This window comes from Bombus huntii, chromosome 18 (assembly GCF_024542735.1).
Source record: "Bombus huntii isolate Logan2020A chromosome 18, iyBomHunt1.1, whole genome shotgun sequence".
Classification (NCBI taxonomy): domain Eukaryota; kingdom Metazoa; phylum Arthropoda; class Insecta; order Hymenoptera; family Apidae; genus Bombus; species Bombus huntii.
This window is the reverse complement of record NC_066255.1, coordinates 1,544,642-1,557,254: the sequence shown is the minus strand read 5'-3', so window position 1 is coordinate 1,557,254 and position 12,613 is coordinate 1,544,642. Positions and strand designations below refer to the sequence as shown.

Genomic DNA, 12,613 nt, shown 5'->3' with positions numbered 1-12,613 from the left:
TACGTTGTAATCGTCGTTTGCTCAATGCTACTCGCTATAATGATACTGGTTAATGAATGTTCAAGAGTGCATACTCGCCTATTTATATTGATCAGAGAAGTCTGAATTCGATTCCGGTTGATGGTTGCACGTAGCGGCCATATTGTTTTGTCCGGAGTTTGTTTACTTTTAAATCTCATACATCGAAACGGTGTTAATACTCCGAGGCAAACCAATAACACAAGTCACTCTCGATTCGAATCGTCCTATGACTCACGTGCCGCTACATACATATACAACAAATATTTCTTACAATCTAGTGCATGTAGTTGTGAATGGGGCCTTAAGTTCACTGTTTATAGATATTGTTAGGAATTGATCGAACGAATTCAAAGCAGTCTTGTATATTATCGGAAATGCAGAATTTGCGTGGTTTTGCCTTGACGCTCGTCCACGTTAACAATTGTACAAAGAACAACCGAGTGCCCGTGTGACATCGACTATACATAAATCCATACCATTCCACGCTATTGATAATGAACCGTTAGATTTTAACCTGGCCTTTGGACACACGACCCAAACCAAACTTTCCCCATCACGTAGGTCACTCAGGGTCCTCTCCTCACCTCTCACTCCCGTCAAGCTCCGCTCATATAAAAACTACGAGCATTCGACGACGAGACTAGTCTTGGGTAGATCCTTGCGCGTGACTTGAACTGTTCTGATACTTTGTAACTTCGCTACTTCATTGTAATATTGCATTTAATCATTTTTGTGAGTAAAAGCATATCAAAATATAAAAGTGAAATTAAATATCAAGTTAAGCAATAGTGATAAGTGCTCGTTAGGAAAAGAAGACATCCTACCTACGTGAAACGGACTTAATTTGGATTACGGGTCATCATCAACGATAAACTCGCAATCTGAAGTTAACGGACATTCTACGGAAGTTCCATTTCTACGGATATCAAGGTAAAGCTTGATTCTTTTGCCAACCAAATCTCGGACTAAGTAGCAATTTTCGAGAAAAAGAAAATAAGAAAAGAAAAAAAATGTGTGACTTACCATCTAAAGATATCAACTCTGATCTACGGCAAGTACCACAAGGGATACAGAAATACACCGAAATTCAAGAACAGATCCGACTATTAACACAACAAGCAAGAGAAAAGAACGAACGCCTCGCTAAAGAAATCAAACTGCAAAAACAAGCAGTTGGCGAAACAAATCCAGTTATTACAAGTAAACAAATAATTAAGACCAAAAATTCTAAATCTGTCACGAAGACCACAGAGAAAACCGTGAAATCGGGAAGAAAGGATTGTATACCTGTAGCGAGCACATCCCAAACGACATTTGATCCTAAAAACGATAGCAATGGCGGAGACCAATACCACAACGAACAACAACACCAGATTATGTTATCAGCGGAAGATGCAATAAGATATATACTAACTTTATTCGGTGACGATGAAGTTGGAGTGGAAGAGTTCATAACAAAAGTACATGCTTTGCGAATGTGTTGTTCACAAAAGAATTTATTATTGAAAACCATAAAAATCGATAAAATAGTTGCATCCTTGAACACCCTCTTCGACACATCCTTCGACACCCTCTTCGACACATCCTTGGACACCCTCTTCGACACATTCTTGGACGCCTTCTTCGACACCTTCCTCAACACATTCTTGGACACCCTCTCCGACGCATCCTTGGGCTCCCTCACCGACACATTCTTGGACACCACCAACACCTCCTTCGACACCTCCTTGGACACCTCCGACACCTCCTCCGACACCTCCGACACCTCCTCCGACACCTCCTTCGACACCTCCTTCGCCTCCCTCTTCGACTCCCTCATCAACTCCCTTATCGACTCCCTCCTCGACTCCTCCTTCGACAACCTCGCCGACGCTCTCTTTGACACACACTTCGAGCCCCTCTTCGAGTGCCTCCTCGACTCCCTCGTCGAGTCCCTCTTCGACCCCTCTTCGACACCCCCTTTGAAAACTTCTTCGACACCCCCTCCAACACCCCCTCCAACACCCCCTTTAACGGCAACCACATCGTCATTATCTGAGCATAACCTTATCCAACGCCACTAAACATCTTCAATCTGTTACAAAGCGTGACAAAGCGTTCCAGATCAAGAATATCGTATCGGAGAATCATTATCCGGAACAGAATGTGAAACACCACCTCCGCCGCCTCCGAGATGGATCATATCTGCAATTGGCTCGAATCGGAATCTCCGCGTTAAGCCGAAACAAAGATGAGACCGAGAACGAACTCGCAAGGTCCTGATATCTTGGAGTCGCATTATCGAAGGCCTGCTGGAGGGCTACGAACAAGCTATCGGACTACGGAGATATTTGGAACACTACAGAGCAGTCGAGCCATTCCACCTGACCCTCCCAACGGCGAACTCGCCACGAAGGACGAAGCAGCGCATTCCTTGCACAGTGCCAGCATGGTGACACCTCCAAGGAACAAACTAAGCCTAATGCTGGTCAATTCAGAGCGCAACTGCTCTCCTGAAACCAGAGTCCAAGCAGGACAGTCCGTTTGATGCGGAACCAGCGGTTGCTGAAGCACGTAACGCAGCGATAATATCAAGAAAACAACTTAAGAACAATCCAGCACCAAATAAACATCGACACAGTGAACCACGATGACTACAAACGCCAGGAGCTGTAAATTTTAATCAACTGGATCCAAACGTGGGTGCCACTATATAGCGGCCCCTTCTCCTAAGAAGGGAAGTTTGTTTATCTTTAAACTTAACAAACCAAAACAAGGTTGGTACTCCAAGGAACAACGATATGAGTCTCTCCTGATTCCAGTTGATCCCGAGATCGATCTTCGACGTCAACTGTTAATTGTGACGAAATTCAGTTAAATGGAAAGCTCCATGTAGTTGTAACAGGAACAAAAAAGTATTGTAAGGTGTTTTCTTTCCGAAATAAAGCAGGAGAAAGACATGAAACAACTTATTATTGCGATACTTATTTCCTTACATCTTGGCAGGTGTTTTATAAATTATCATAAAAAATACAGAAAAAATATTAAAAAATATGTTTAAAAATGTAAGATATACATACAGATTATTAAAATATAATGTTTTTTAAGTTAATTTTTGTATAAAATCATTTTATATTACCTACAAGACACTCGTCACATACGCGCAAAATTCGAAAAGACTGTTAATCAAATTTAGTTTATCGACCAACTTCCAATAATCTCTATCATAATATGTCTGTATGCAAAGCGCGAATTTTTATATGTTTCCACCACATATGTTTCCACCAAGTTTCTGCAGGCTGGGTCAGACACGGCCAGTACAGCAGGTAAGTAACAAAGAATTTAAGAAGTTGCCGTGTGTGAACATCGAAATCTAGTCCAGTATATAAGAGTAAGTTCCAGTAGTAGAGACAAGTGGCAAATAATGTAGTTCGTAATGTAGTTTGTCAAACGAAAAGGTTTGCTGGAGTAGATCCAAATTTGTTGATTTTCTGCTCAAGTAGAAAAACAGAATTAGCTTTTCCCTTTTTCTTTCAGTCACTATTATTGTAATAAAGTAAATCTACCTGGTCTAGACATAGATAAGCCGGCTTATAGACGCTCAGGTCTAGTCCACCGATTCGTCCAGTCAACGAAGCGATTCAACCATTTGAATAGCTCTTTTAGACAAGTCGGTTAGCGACACATGCAAGCCGGCCGTGATACTTAGTGCTTGTTCCTATTGTAAGTGGCGCGCTAGGTTAGGTGGTCGCCTACCTCGTTTGGTTCGGGTTTGTACGCAGCCCCTAAAATGCAATTAACTAAATAACAAGACTTTTATGAAATATTCTTTTTTTTTTTAGACTTCACCTTAATAATATATTTAATAAAATACAAATTTACTTACGTTTCATTACCTTCAAAGTAGGCTCCTGATACGAACGAGATTTCTTTGCTATCTTTCCGTTTATTATCAGATGACAGGGTAAACTCAGTAACAATTCCACTTTTTTACACAACTTTGTTATTACACAAAGAATAGAATAATAATAAAAATGTATGAGCTTGTCTCAGTTCATCCTCCGTGCTTGTACGCCATCTGGAGAACCTATATTTTGACATGCAAATGTAACAAAATTTTTTTTGCGTAACACGCAGTAATTTTCACACTTTACATCCAACCGTAATGAAACTTGTTTCTATCGATTTGAGGAATACTTCCACGTAATTTAAAACAGAACGTTGTCCTAGAATTAATTGGTTCTAAGATAAATTCGTTTTTTTACAGCGCCAACGCTAAGTTACTAAACATTAAGAAATACGACAAGCGTCGTTTTACAATTTATTATTTATATTATATGTGGATTTGATTAAATGTCCATAAAGGATACGAAATCGTTCGCAAAGTTGTTTGCAAAAATACGACTCGGTATAAGCGAAACAGTAGTAGTTCTCGATACAGGAAATGCAATATCTTTCTTGATTAATGATTTTGCAACTAAAATTAATAGCGTACATTATAGTGATACCGCGCGTTACGAAGCAGCTAACAAAAGCGTAATGATTATATTAGGTAATTTATGCTAGAAAGTACAAGCACAGGATTACAAGATATTTGTTAAAATTTCGAATTATACTATGAATAATATTTGTCTATTATGTATAAATTTTATTGCCAACGATAGTATTTGAATAAGTTTTAATATAACTGATGTAGTTTGGTAAGCCTGTCGATAGAAGCGGCCATAAGGATCAATGATCTCGAAATATTGAAAATTAACCTCTTAGGTGCCACTATAGTGGCTTTCGTGGATGTCATCTTATATCACGACATGCCACTATAGTGACTCTCTACTGACTCATTCGCTCACCGTTTGAAGTAAATGATCTTCATTTGTCTTGTTTCACACTTCTTTTGCCCCCACAACGTTCTTATCTTCGTTTTTGATACGCCAGTGTCAAGTATCAATTGTTGCTTTTCGTTAATATAAACATACCATTACTAGATGCTCTTTTTAACATGCCGATCCGTTTCCCTATAATCTTTTAGAATCTTCAACCTCAAAATGTCGCTACAAAATAGAAAACGAAGAGCAATTTGAAAAACACTATCGTGCTATGAGTGTGAAAATTGTAACGTGGATTTATGTGCCGTACCGTGCTTTAAAATATATTGTATATATTATATATAGCCCAGGCCACACACCGCGGGCAAGATGGCAACCAAATGTCTTCGGATACTCACTGCGTACCCTCAATAGTCTCAAGTACCTTCCATAAATCTCAGGAATTTCCTAGTCGAGGTCCTTCAAACCAAACAAAGGTCTGTTTCTGAAGCATTTCTAAAGACCATTGTCTACTACAGCTTGACAAGGGAAAGTTAGTTTTTCTCACGTATTTTTTTTTTTTTATTTATTTGTTGAAATTACAATCAATTCTCGCGTTGAGAATTTCTCACGTATGATGCAACTTTCCTCCCACGAACCACTTTCTCTCGAGGGCGGTTAAGACTCTTCGTTTAACCAATTAACAACGAAGCCTATTTCCCTCACTCTCTTAACTAAAATCGTCACCAACAAATCCGATGGTCCCGTGCGTTAGACACACCCATCCTTAGCTTTCCTTCGCCACAGCATCGTCTCCGAACATCACTGATTTTACATCCTTCGAACGGTCAACATCCTTCAACCGGGTATACACACCCGTAGATCAGTCACTCACTCATCTCGTACATACGCACCAGCGTAACTGCCTTCGCCATAAGTTGTTAGAATAAACGGTGAAATATAACTTACTATACTGTGTCATATTCATTTAATCATCTCTGTTATCTTAACCGAAACAGGGGAACGACTATTTCGCGGCGTCGATTAACCGAATCGTAGCGAGAATTTACGCCTCTCGCTAACGCGTTTTCCTCGCGACCGCGTCTCTCCGCGAACGGTCGTAACATATATCACACTGAATTATATTATTAATTATTAAAGTAAATTGTTAAAGTTAAAGTATATGCATCATATCTTCAAGAAAAATTATAATTTAATTATTAAAAACTTCATTTCAATGTGCTTGCGTAGAGAACAGCATCGAGGTGGAGGACATGTTAGGTGTTAGTACTCCGATGTTTAACTTTAAAAGTGTTTACTTCTATATCGTCGTCGTAACGTGATGCACGTCGAATTCAAGCGATCATGATACAGATCTGATGCTTACTGAACTAAACTACCGTTTCGATACAGCCTCGATACAGAGTCGATACAGACTCGATACGAATTAACCGTGGCTATCTGTCTGACTAACTAATCGACTATTACCGACGGCCGTCAACTACGATCGACTACCATCCCGAGCTTTTCCTTGTTTCCCTTTTTATAGAGTGCCGAAGTTAATGATGCTTTAACATCGAAGGTCATTATCAATTTCTAAAATTATATCTTTGGTACAGCTTTTGTTATGTACGCATAATTTCAGCCGAATAATGTTTATGAAATGTCGTGTGTTCTCGTACCTTACAGTATGAAAAGATCATGCGTTAATGAAATTGTAACAAATGATAGCAGTGTAACAGAATACTATATCTATAAAATAATATTAGAGTTTAGAGATGTTAACTATATTGGCTAGAATTTCTTTTACAAAGTGGATGTGCATTGGAGGAGAAAAACTATTTCTAATTGATAGAAAGTACAGTGTAATGCAAGTGTATATATAATTCTGATTGGTTTCAGCTATTTGGGCGCATGATAGAGAGAGGATTCGGCTTTGTGTCTTCAATTACCTGCGAAATAGCGCTACCACGGTCGTCGTAGAAAACAGTGATAGGTATCTTGACATATCTGGTTACCGACTAACCGAAAGTTTTGGCGATGTATAATTACCCGTAATAAAACGTTTAAAAGGATTTGCTAAATCTTTAAAAATATTTAATTTTACTAGAAATTGAATGAGACTTGTTACATTTTCGTTCGTGTTTGATAAATTAATTGTTCTTCTCCCAGAATAATGGTTTTCACGTGCTTACTTGACGGTAATTGACACATCACACTTTTCACATATTGGAGGTTCGTGTGTAAGTATTTGCAGGTAAAAGTCGCACTACAATTATAATTTGTATAAAATTGTATTCTATAAATAAATAAACACAAAAGCTTTTAGAAAAAAAGCTTTTAAATTCTCTAAATAATTTCTTGTTGTCTGTGTACTGCTCTGTATGTTACTTATGGAAATTATGGCATATAAAGTATTGTAACAGTCCCAATATCCAGATTTCAATGAATAGGTTTCTTATTGTTCCCACAAATGAACATTATCAAAGTTAAAATTTTGTATTATCATAGAACAAAGGATATTCTTTCCTGGAACAATATTTTATACAATTTCTATTCAGTATCAACGATGAACAATGATGATGTTAACAACGATGAAAATTTATGGGTCTTTAGAATTACCGAAGATTTAGTAAAGATATAGGATTGCGCAGCCCATAGAAACTAAAGGGTGTACGTATATGTATACTGCTATATGTACGTATACTACAAATGATACGTGACTGCCTTAGGTAATCTTTAAGTGAATTGTCGGAACTATTGCAGCCCTACATAATCTTGAACGAAATTTTATTTTCTATGTCGGAGACGAAAGGACGCCGGAGCCGTCCCTCTGGAACTTCGGGAAAATCCATAAAATTGCAATTAAAGTTTACTGTCGTAATTAAACAATTTGCCATCATCCTGCCCAATTGTACTTGTTTCCGATTTGTGATAAACTTGGGCTTAAGGCGACCACCAGTCGCCGAACGTAGCCGCGGTCAACGGGACGGGCATTCCGTCCAACAAAGGCGTGGAGTTACAGTATGACCCTCATTAAAAGAAACACCCATAGAGGTCCCTTCGAACAATGAATACCAGATGTGAAGGCACGTACACAGCACAAGCCCAGCCAGCCCGGAGACCCGCTATAAAACCTGGGTTTTCGGCAATTAAGATTTTTGCAAACAGACAGGCAGCTTCTGTCCCAAATCGACCAATCAACGTCGCTAATATCGCAAGTGCCCAATCACCGCTGTTGATTGTCGAATCAGTAGTGTCCCTACTCGTAGCATCAGGCCGCGTCTTCATTATCACACAACGATGGCCAACTCCAAGGGAGGTCTATCAAACGCCCACAACCCTGTTCCTGACTCTTCTCCGACATATATATAGATCGCGAATTTTCAGGTATTTATATATGTATAAAAGAAAAATACTAAAATTTCTGAAGAAATTGACAGACATATAGGACAATGTACATTGTTGAACAGAATATCCTTTATTTATTTTATAATTTTTCATTAAACAGAATAAAAGAAACGAAGTATTGAGATATATGTAATTCTGTGTGCTATACCGAATTAGCCGCGTGTGTGTGCCAGTATGTGCATGCGCAGCGTCTCGTAAAACAGAAGGGTGCAATTGTTCTGTACGCACGATGGTTGAAAAGATTGCGACACAAAAGTAGTGCTGAGACGCGTGCAATGTGCATCTACGAATATCTTGTACATCACATATTTAAAAAATATGAAACTATTTTAAGTTGAGAAAGGTGTAGGTTATGATGTGGAAAAGTTTCCGAAGGTCGGGGGTCGATATCCTATCTCTGATGTGGACTAAGGTGCGTCACAGCCTTGATGTATGCTATGATGATAAGGTGGTGATGTGTCCAAAAATGTGCGAAGGTCGGCGGTCGATGTCTTATCACTGATGTAGGTTGAGATGTGATTGGTGTCACAATCGCCCGAACTTCTGAGTCTCTTCTTATTGTGCTACAACTTACCATCCTCCCTTTTCGTTTGAAAGGATTTTCCCTCGTCCAATTCTCTGGTCGCCCCTAACGCACATCTGCTCTTGTCTCTAAAAAAAGGGAGATCATCCTCTTTCTTCCTTTTATGTGTGGAAGTCCGAAGACATTTTAAAAAGGAAAAATTAGTTGAAATGGTTTGACACTAAGGCCAACTGAGAGGGAGATCACCCCTTTGTGAAGAACATCGGTGCGTGACCGAATGAGGAAATTTCCCTTTTTGACTTTAGCAATGCGTTTTCTTTTTGTTGTTGTTGTTGTTATTATCAATTATCGTTTAGTTGAAATTGTTCCCAATTAATTGCACCATTCTTTTTGCTTTTATAAAGTACAGTATATAATAAAGTATACCAATTTAGCGATGTTAAAATTAATTAAAAATTTACATTATCAGTTATGACTAAATAAAGTTATAATCAGACGATACCACACTGTAAAAAAATATTAAAATGCATTATGAATTTTTAATTTCACACTCAAGTCGCGTTATTTATCTTTAGTCATCTTTAATGTTTTTAATTTTATCTATATTTTTTTATACTTTTAATTTGATATTTTGTATAAGCAACATGTGAAATCATTAAATGAAATCATTACTGCAAAACATAATTAACCACTTAAATAATTTTTGGACTTGTTTGTTTTTTATGTAGTAAATATTAGTCGTCGATACTTGGAAAAATGCGCGGTGGAAAGCGTATAGGTTAGCTTGCCCCAGTGCGTTGGAAATGTACAACTCGCTGTGGCGCACGTAGTTGGCTAAGTGTTAAGATGCTATAAAAGTACAAATTGAGAATCTGAATAAGCATTGGAAAAGCTTCATCGAAGCTTATGATGGATCCTGGATAACGAGAATGCCGATGGCAAAAGAATTTTTACTACATCGCGAAGAACATTTATCTAGAGAACTCTTTTGATTTCTGGAAAAGTTTCTGAATTTGTAGCTTTCAGGGAAAATAAATTAAAAAGATGCACTTCTGGTTCTTTATTTATGTTGGCAGCTGTCAAACGTCCAACCAAACATTTGGGCCGATTTTCCTGGTAGCCAGAAAGCTCGATCCGCAAACTCTCAAGGAACGGATACTTTCTTGAATACTAAGCTTAAGGCTGAAAACTCGGGAATGCTAGTAAATTTTAAATCTCTACCTCTTATTCTGTGTAAGAAGATAATTCGCAGAGAGCTCAATATCGCAATAATTCTTGTAACAAATCTTTGCTTGCTTCAAAGGTTCTTCAAACGTACATAGAAGTTTGCGTTTACGTTTCTTATACATTCTTATAAATTCTTATACACGGTCGTCGTTAATTCTTTCTGATTCTCACTGATCTCTAGGAGATTTCACGTCTCGGAGCTAATTCGAATTTATAAGCTGCGTACAGGATTTTTATACTATATATACATATACATATATAATTACATATAAGGATTAATAGTAGTTCATTTTCAGTCAATAAAGTAATAAAAGAGTTAACTGCAGACGAAAACAATGTTTCCTCTAAGAGCAGCAATTCTAGAGAAATAAATATACATTTTTTTTTTTTGTTATTTATTTATTCAAATTTTACAATTTGTCCAGTAGGACATTTAGTAAAATATTATAGTGGTATACTAATATAACATGTGGGTGGCTACCCCCAGCGGGGTACCATCATCGTGTTTGTTAGGTTATGTCCTTTGTGAGATCTAGAATAAATATACATGGACGACATTTTCTCTACTGACTACTCTAAGAAGTCGGCCCTACTAAAACAATAACAAGCGATTTGTGCAAGGTCGGCGGTTCAAATTTATGCAAATGGCTTTCAAATGAGCTGAGGCGGATGTCAAACGTGTTGATTTATTTAATGACGAGACGAGTGAATACTCGTGATAGTCAGATATATTAAAAATCGCTCTAAGTACAGAATACCATTAGATCCAACTAGAATCAAACATATTATAAATTCTTATAATCCAAGTTACAGTACCACGCCAAAAGAATTTACTTATAATTCTCAACGAGAATTGATTGTAAATAGTCTACTAAATAAAAAAAAAAGTACAAAATACAGAGTTAGTATATTACGCATTATACTTATCTATAATAAGTAATAACTATTTATAAATAATTAGCCATGTTACTGCGCCACGCCAGAAAAACTACTGAAAATTCTCAACGCGAGAAGCGATTGTAATTTTAGTAAATATTTTAAAAAAAGTATATTACGTTGTAATCGTCGTTTGCTCAATGCTACTCGCTATAATGATACTGGTTAATGAATGTTCTAGAGCGCATACTCGCCTATTTATATTGATCAGAGAAGTTTGAATTCGATTCCGGTTGATGGTTGCAAGTAGCGGTCATATTGTTTTGTCCGGAGTTTGTTTACTTTTAAATCTCATACATCGAAACGGTGTTAATACTCCGAGGCAAAACAATAACACAAGTCACTCTCGATTCGAATCGTCCTATGACTCACGTGCCGCTACATACATATACAACAAATATTTCTTACAATCTAGTGCATGTAGTTGTGAATGGGGCCTTAAGTTCACTGTTTATAGATATTGTTAGGAATTGATCGAACGAATTCAAAGCAGTCTTCTATATTATCGGAAATGCAGAATTTGCGTGGTTTTGCTTTGACGCTCCTCCACGTTGACAATTGTACAAAGAACAACCCCGCCCGTGTGACATCGACTATACGTAAATCCATACCATTCCACGCTACTGACAATTTTTTTTTTTATTTATTTGTTGAAATTACAATCAATTCTCGCGTTGAGAATTTTCAGTAATTTTTCTGGCGTGTTGCAGTGACATGGCTGTTTATTTACAATAAGTTAATACTTGTTATAGATAGGTATAATTTGTAGGTATTATAAGTACGCTACTGACAATGAACCGTTAGATTTTAACCTGGCCTTTGGAAACATGGCCCAAACCAAACTCCCCATCACGTAGGGCATTCATGGTCCTCTCCTCGCCCCTCAACTTTTTCAAGCTCTACACATATAAAAACTACGAGCATTCCACGACGAGACTAGTCTTGGGTAGAGCCTTGGCCGTGACTTGAACTATTTTGATACTTTGTAACTTCGCTACTTCATTGTAATATTGCATTTAATCATTTTTGTGAGTAAAAGCATATCAAATTATAAAAGTGAAATTAAATATCAAGTTAAGCAATAGTGATAAGTGCTCGTTAGGAAAACAAGACATCCTATCTACGTGAAAAGGACTCAACTTGGATTACGGGTCATCATCAACGATAAACTCACAATCTGAAGTTAACGGACATTCTACGGAAGTTCCATTTCTACGGATATCAAGGTAAAGCTTGATTCTTTTGTCAACCAAACCTCGGACTAAGTAGCAATTTTCGAGAAAAAAAAAATAAGAAAAGAAAAAAAATGTATGACTTATCATATAAAGATATCAACATTAGTCTACGGCAAGTATTACAAGCGATACAGAAACACACCGAAATTCAAGATCAGATCCAAATATTAGCACAACAAGCAAGGGAAGAGAATGAACGCCGCGCTAAAGAAATCAAACAGCTAAAACAAGCAGTTGCCGAAATAAAGCTAGTTCTTACAAATACAAAAATAATTAAGTCCAAAAATTCTAAATCTGTGACGAAGACCACAAAGAAAACCGTGAAATCAAGAAAGAAGGGTCGTATACCTGCAGCGAGCATACCCGAAACGACATTTGATCCCAAAAGCGATAATAATGGCGGAGACCAATACTACAACGAACCACAACACCAGATTATGTTATCAGCGGAAGATGCAATAAGATTTATACCAACT

At 37.6% G+C, this 12,613-nt stretch overlaps 2 protein-coding genes across 2 annotated transcripts in view; both read right to left on the bottom strand.

Moving 5' to 3' along the window:
- The window catches only part of LOC126875575 (uncharacterized), a 36,338-nt gene extending 34,762 nt beyond the window's left edge, over window positions 1-1,576 (bottom strand). Inside the window, exon 1 of the mRNA XM_050638526.1 lies at window positions 1,436-1,576. The gene's annotated coding sequence lies outside the window, so the exon portion shown is untranslated. The remainder of the gene's footprint in view (window positions 1-1,435) is intronic.
- LOC126875441 (uncharacterized) overlaps window positions 1-12,613 on the bottom strand; it is a 299,435-nt gene that overhangs the window by 111,938 nt on the left and 174,884 nt on the right. The window lies entirely within an intron of this gene.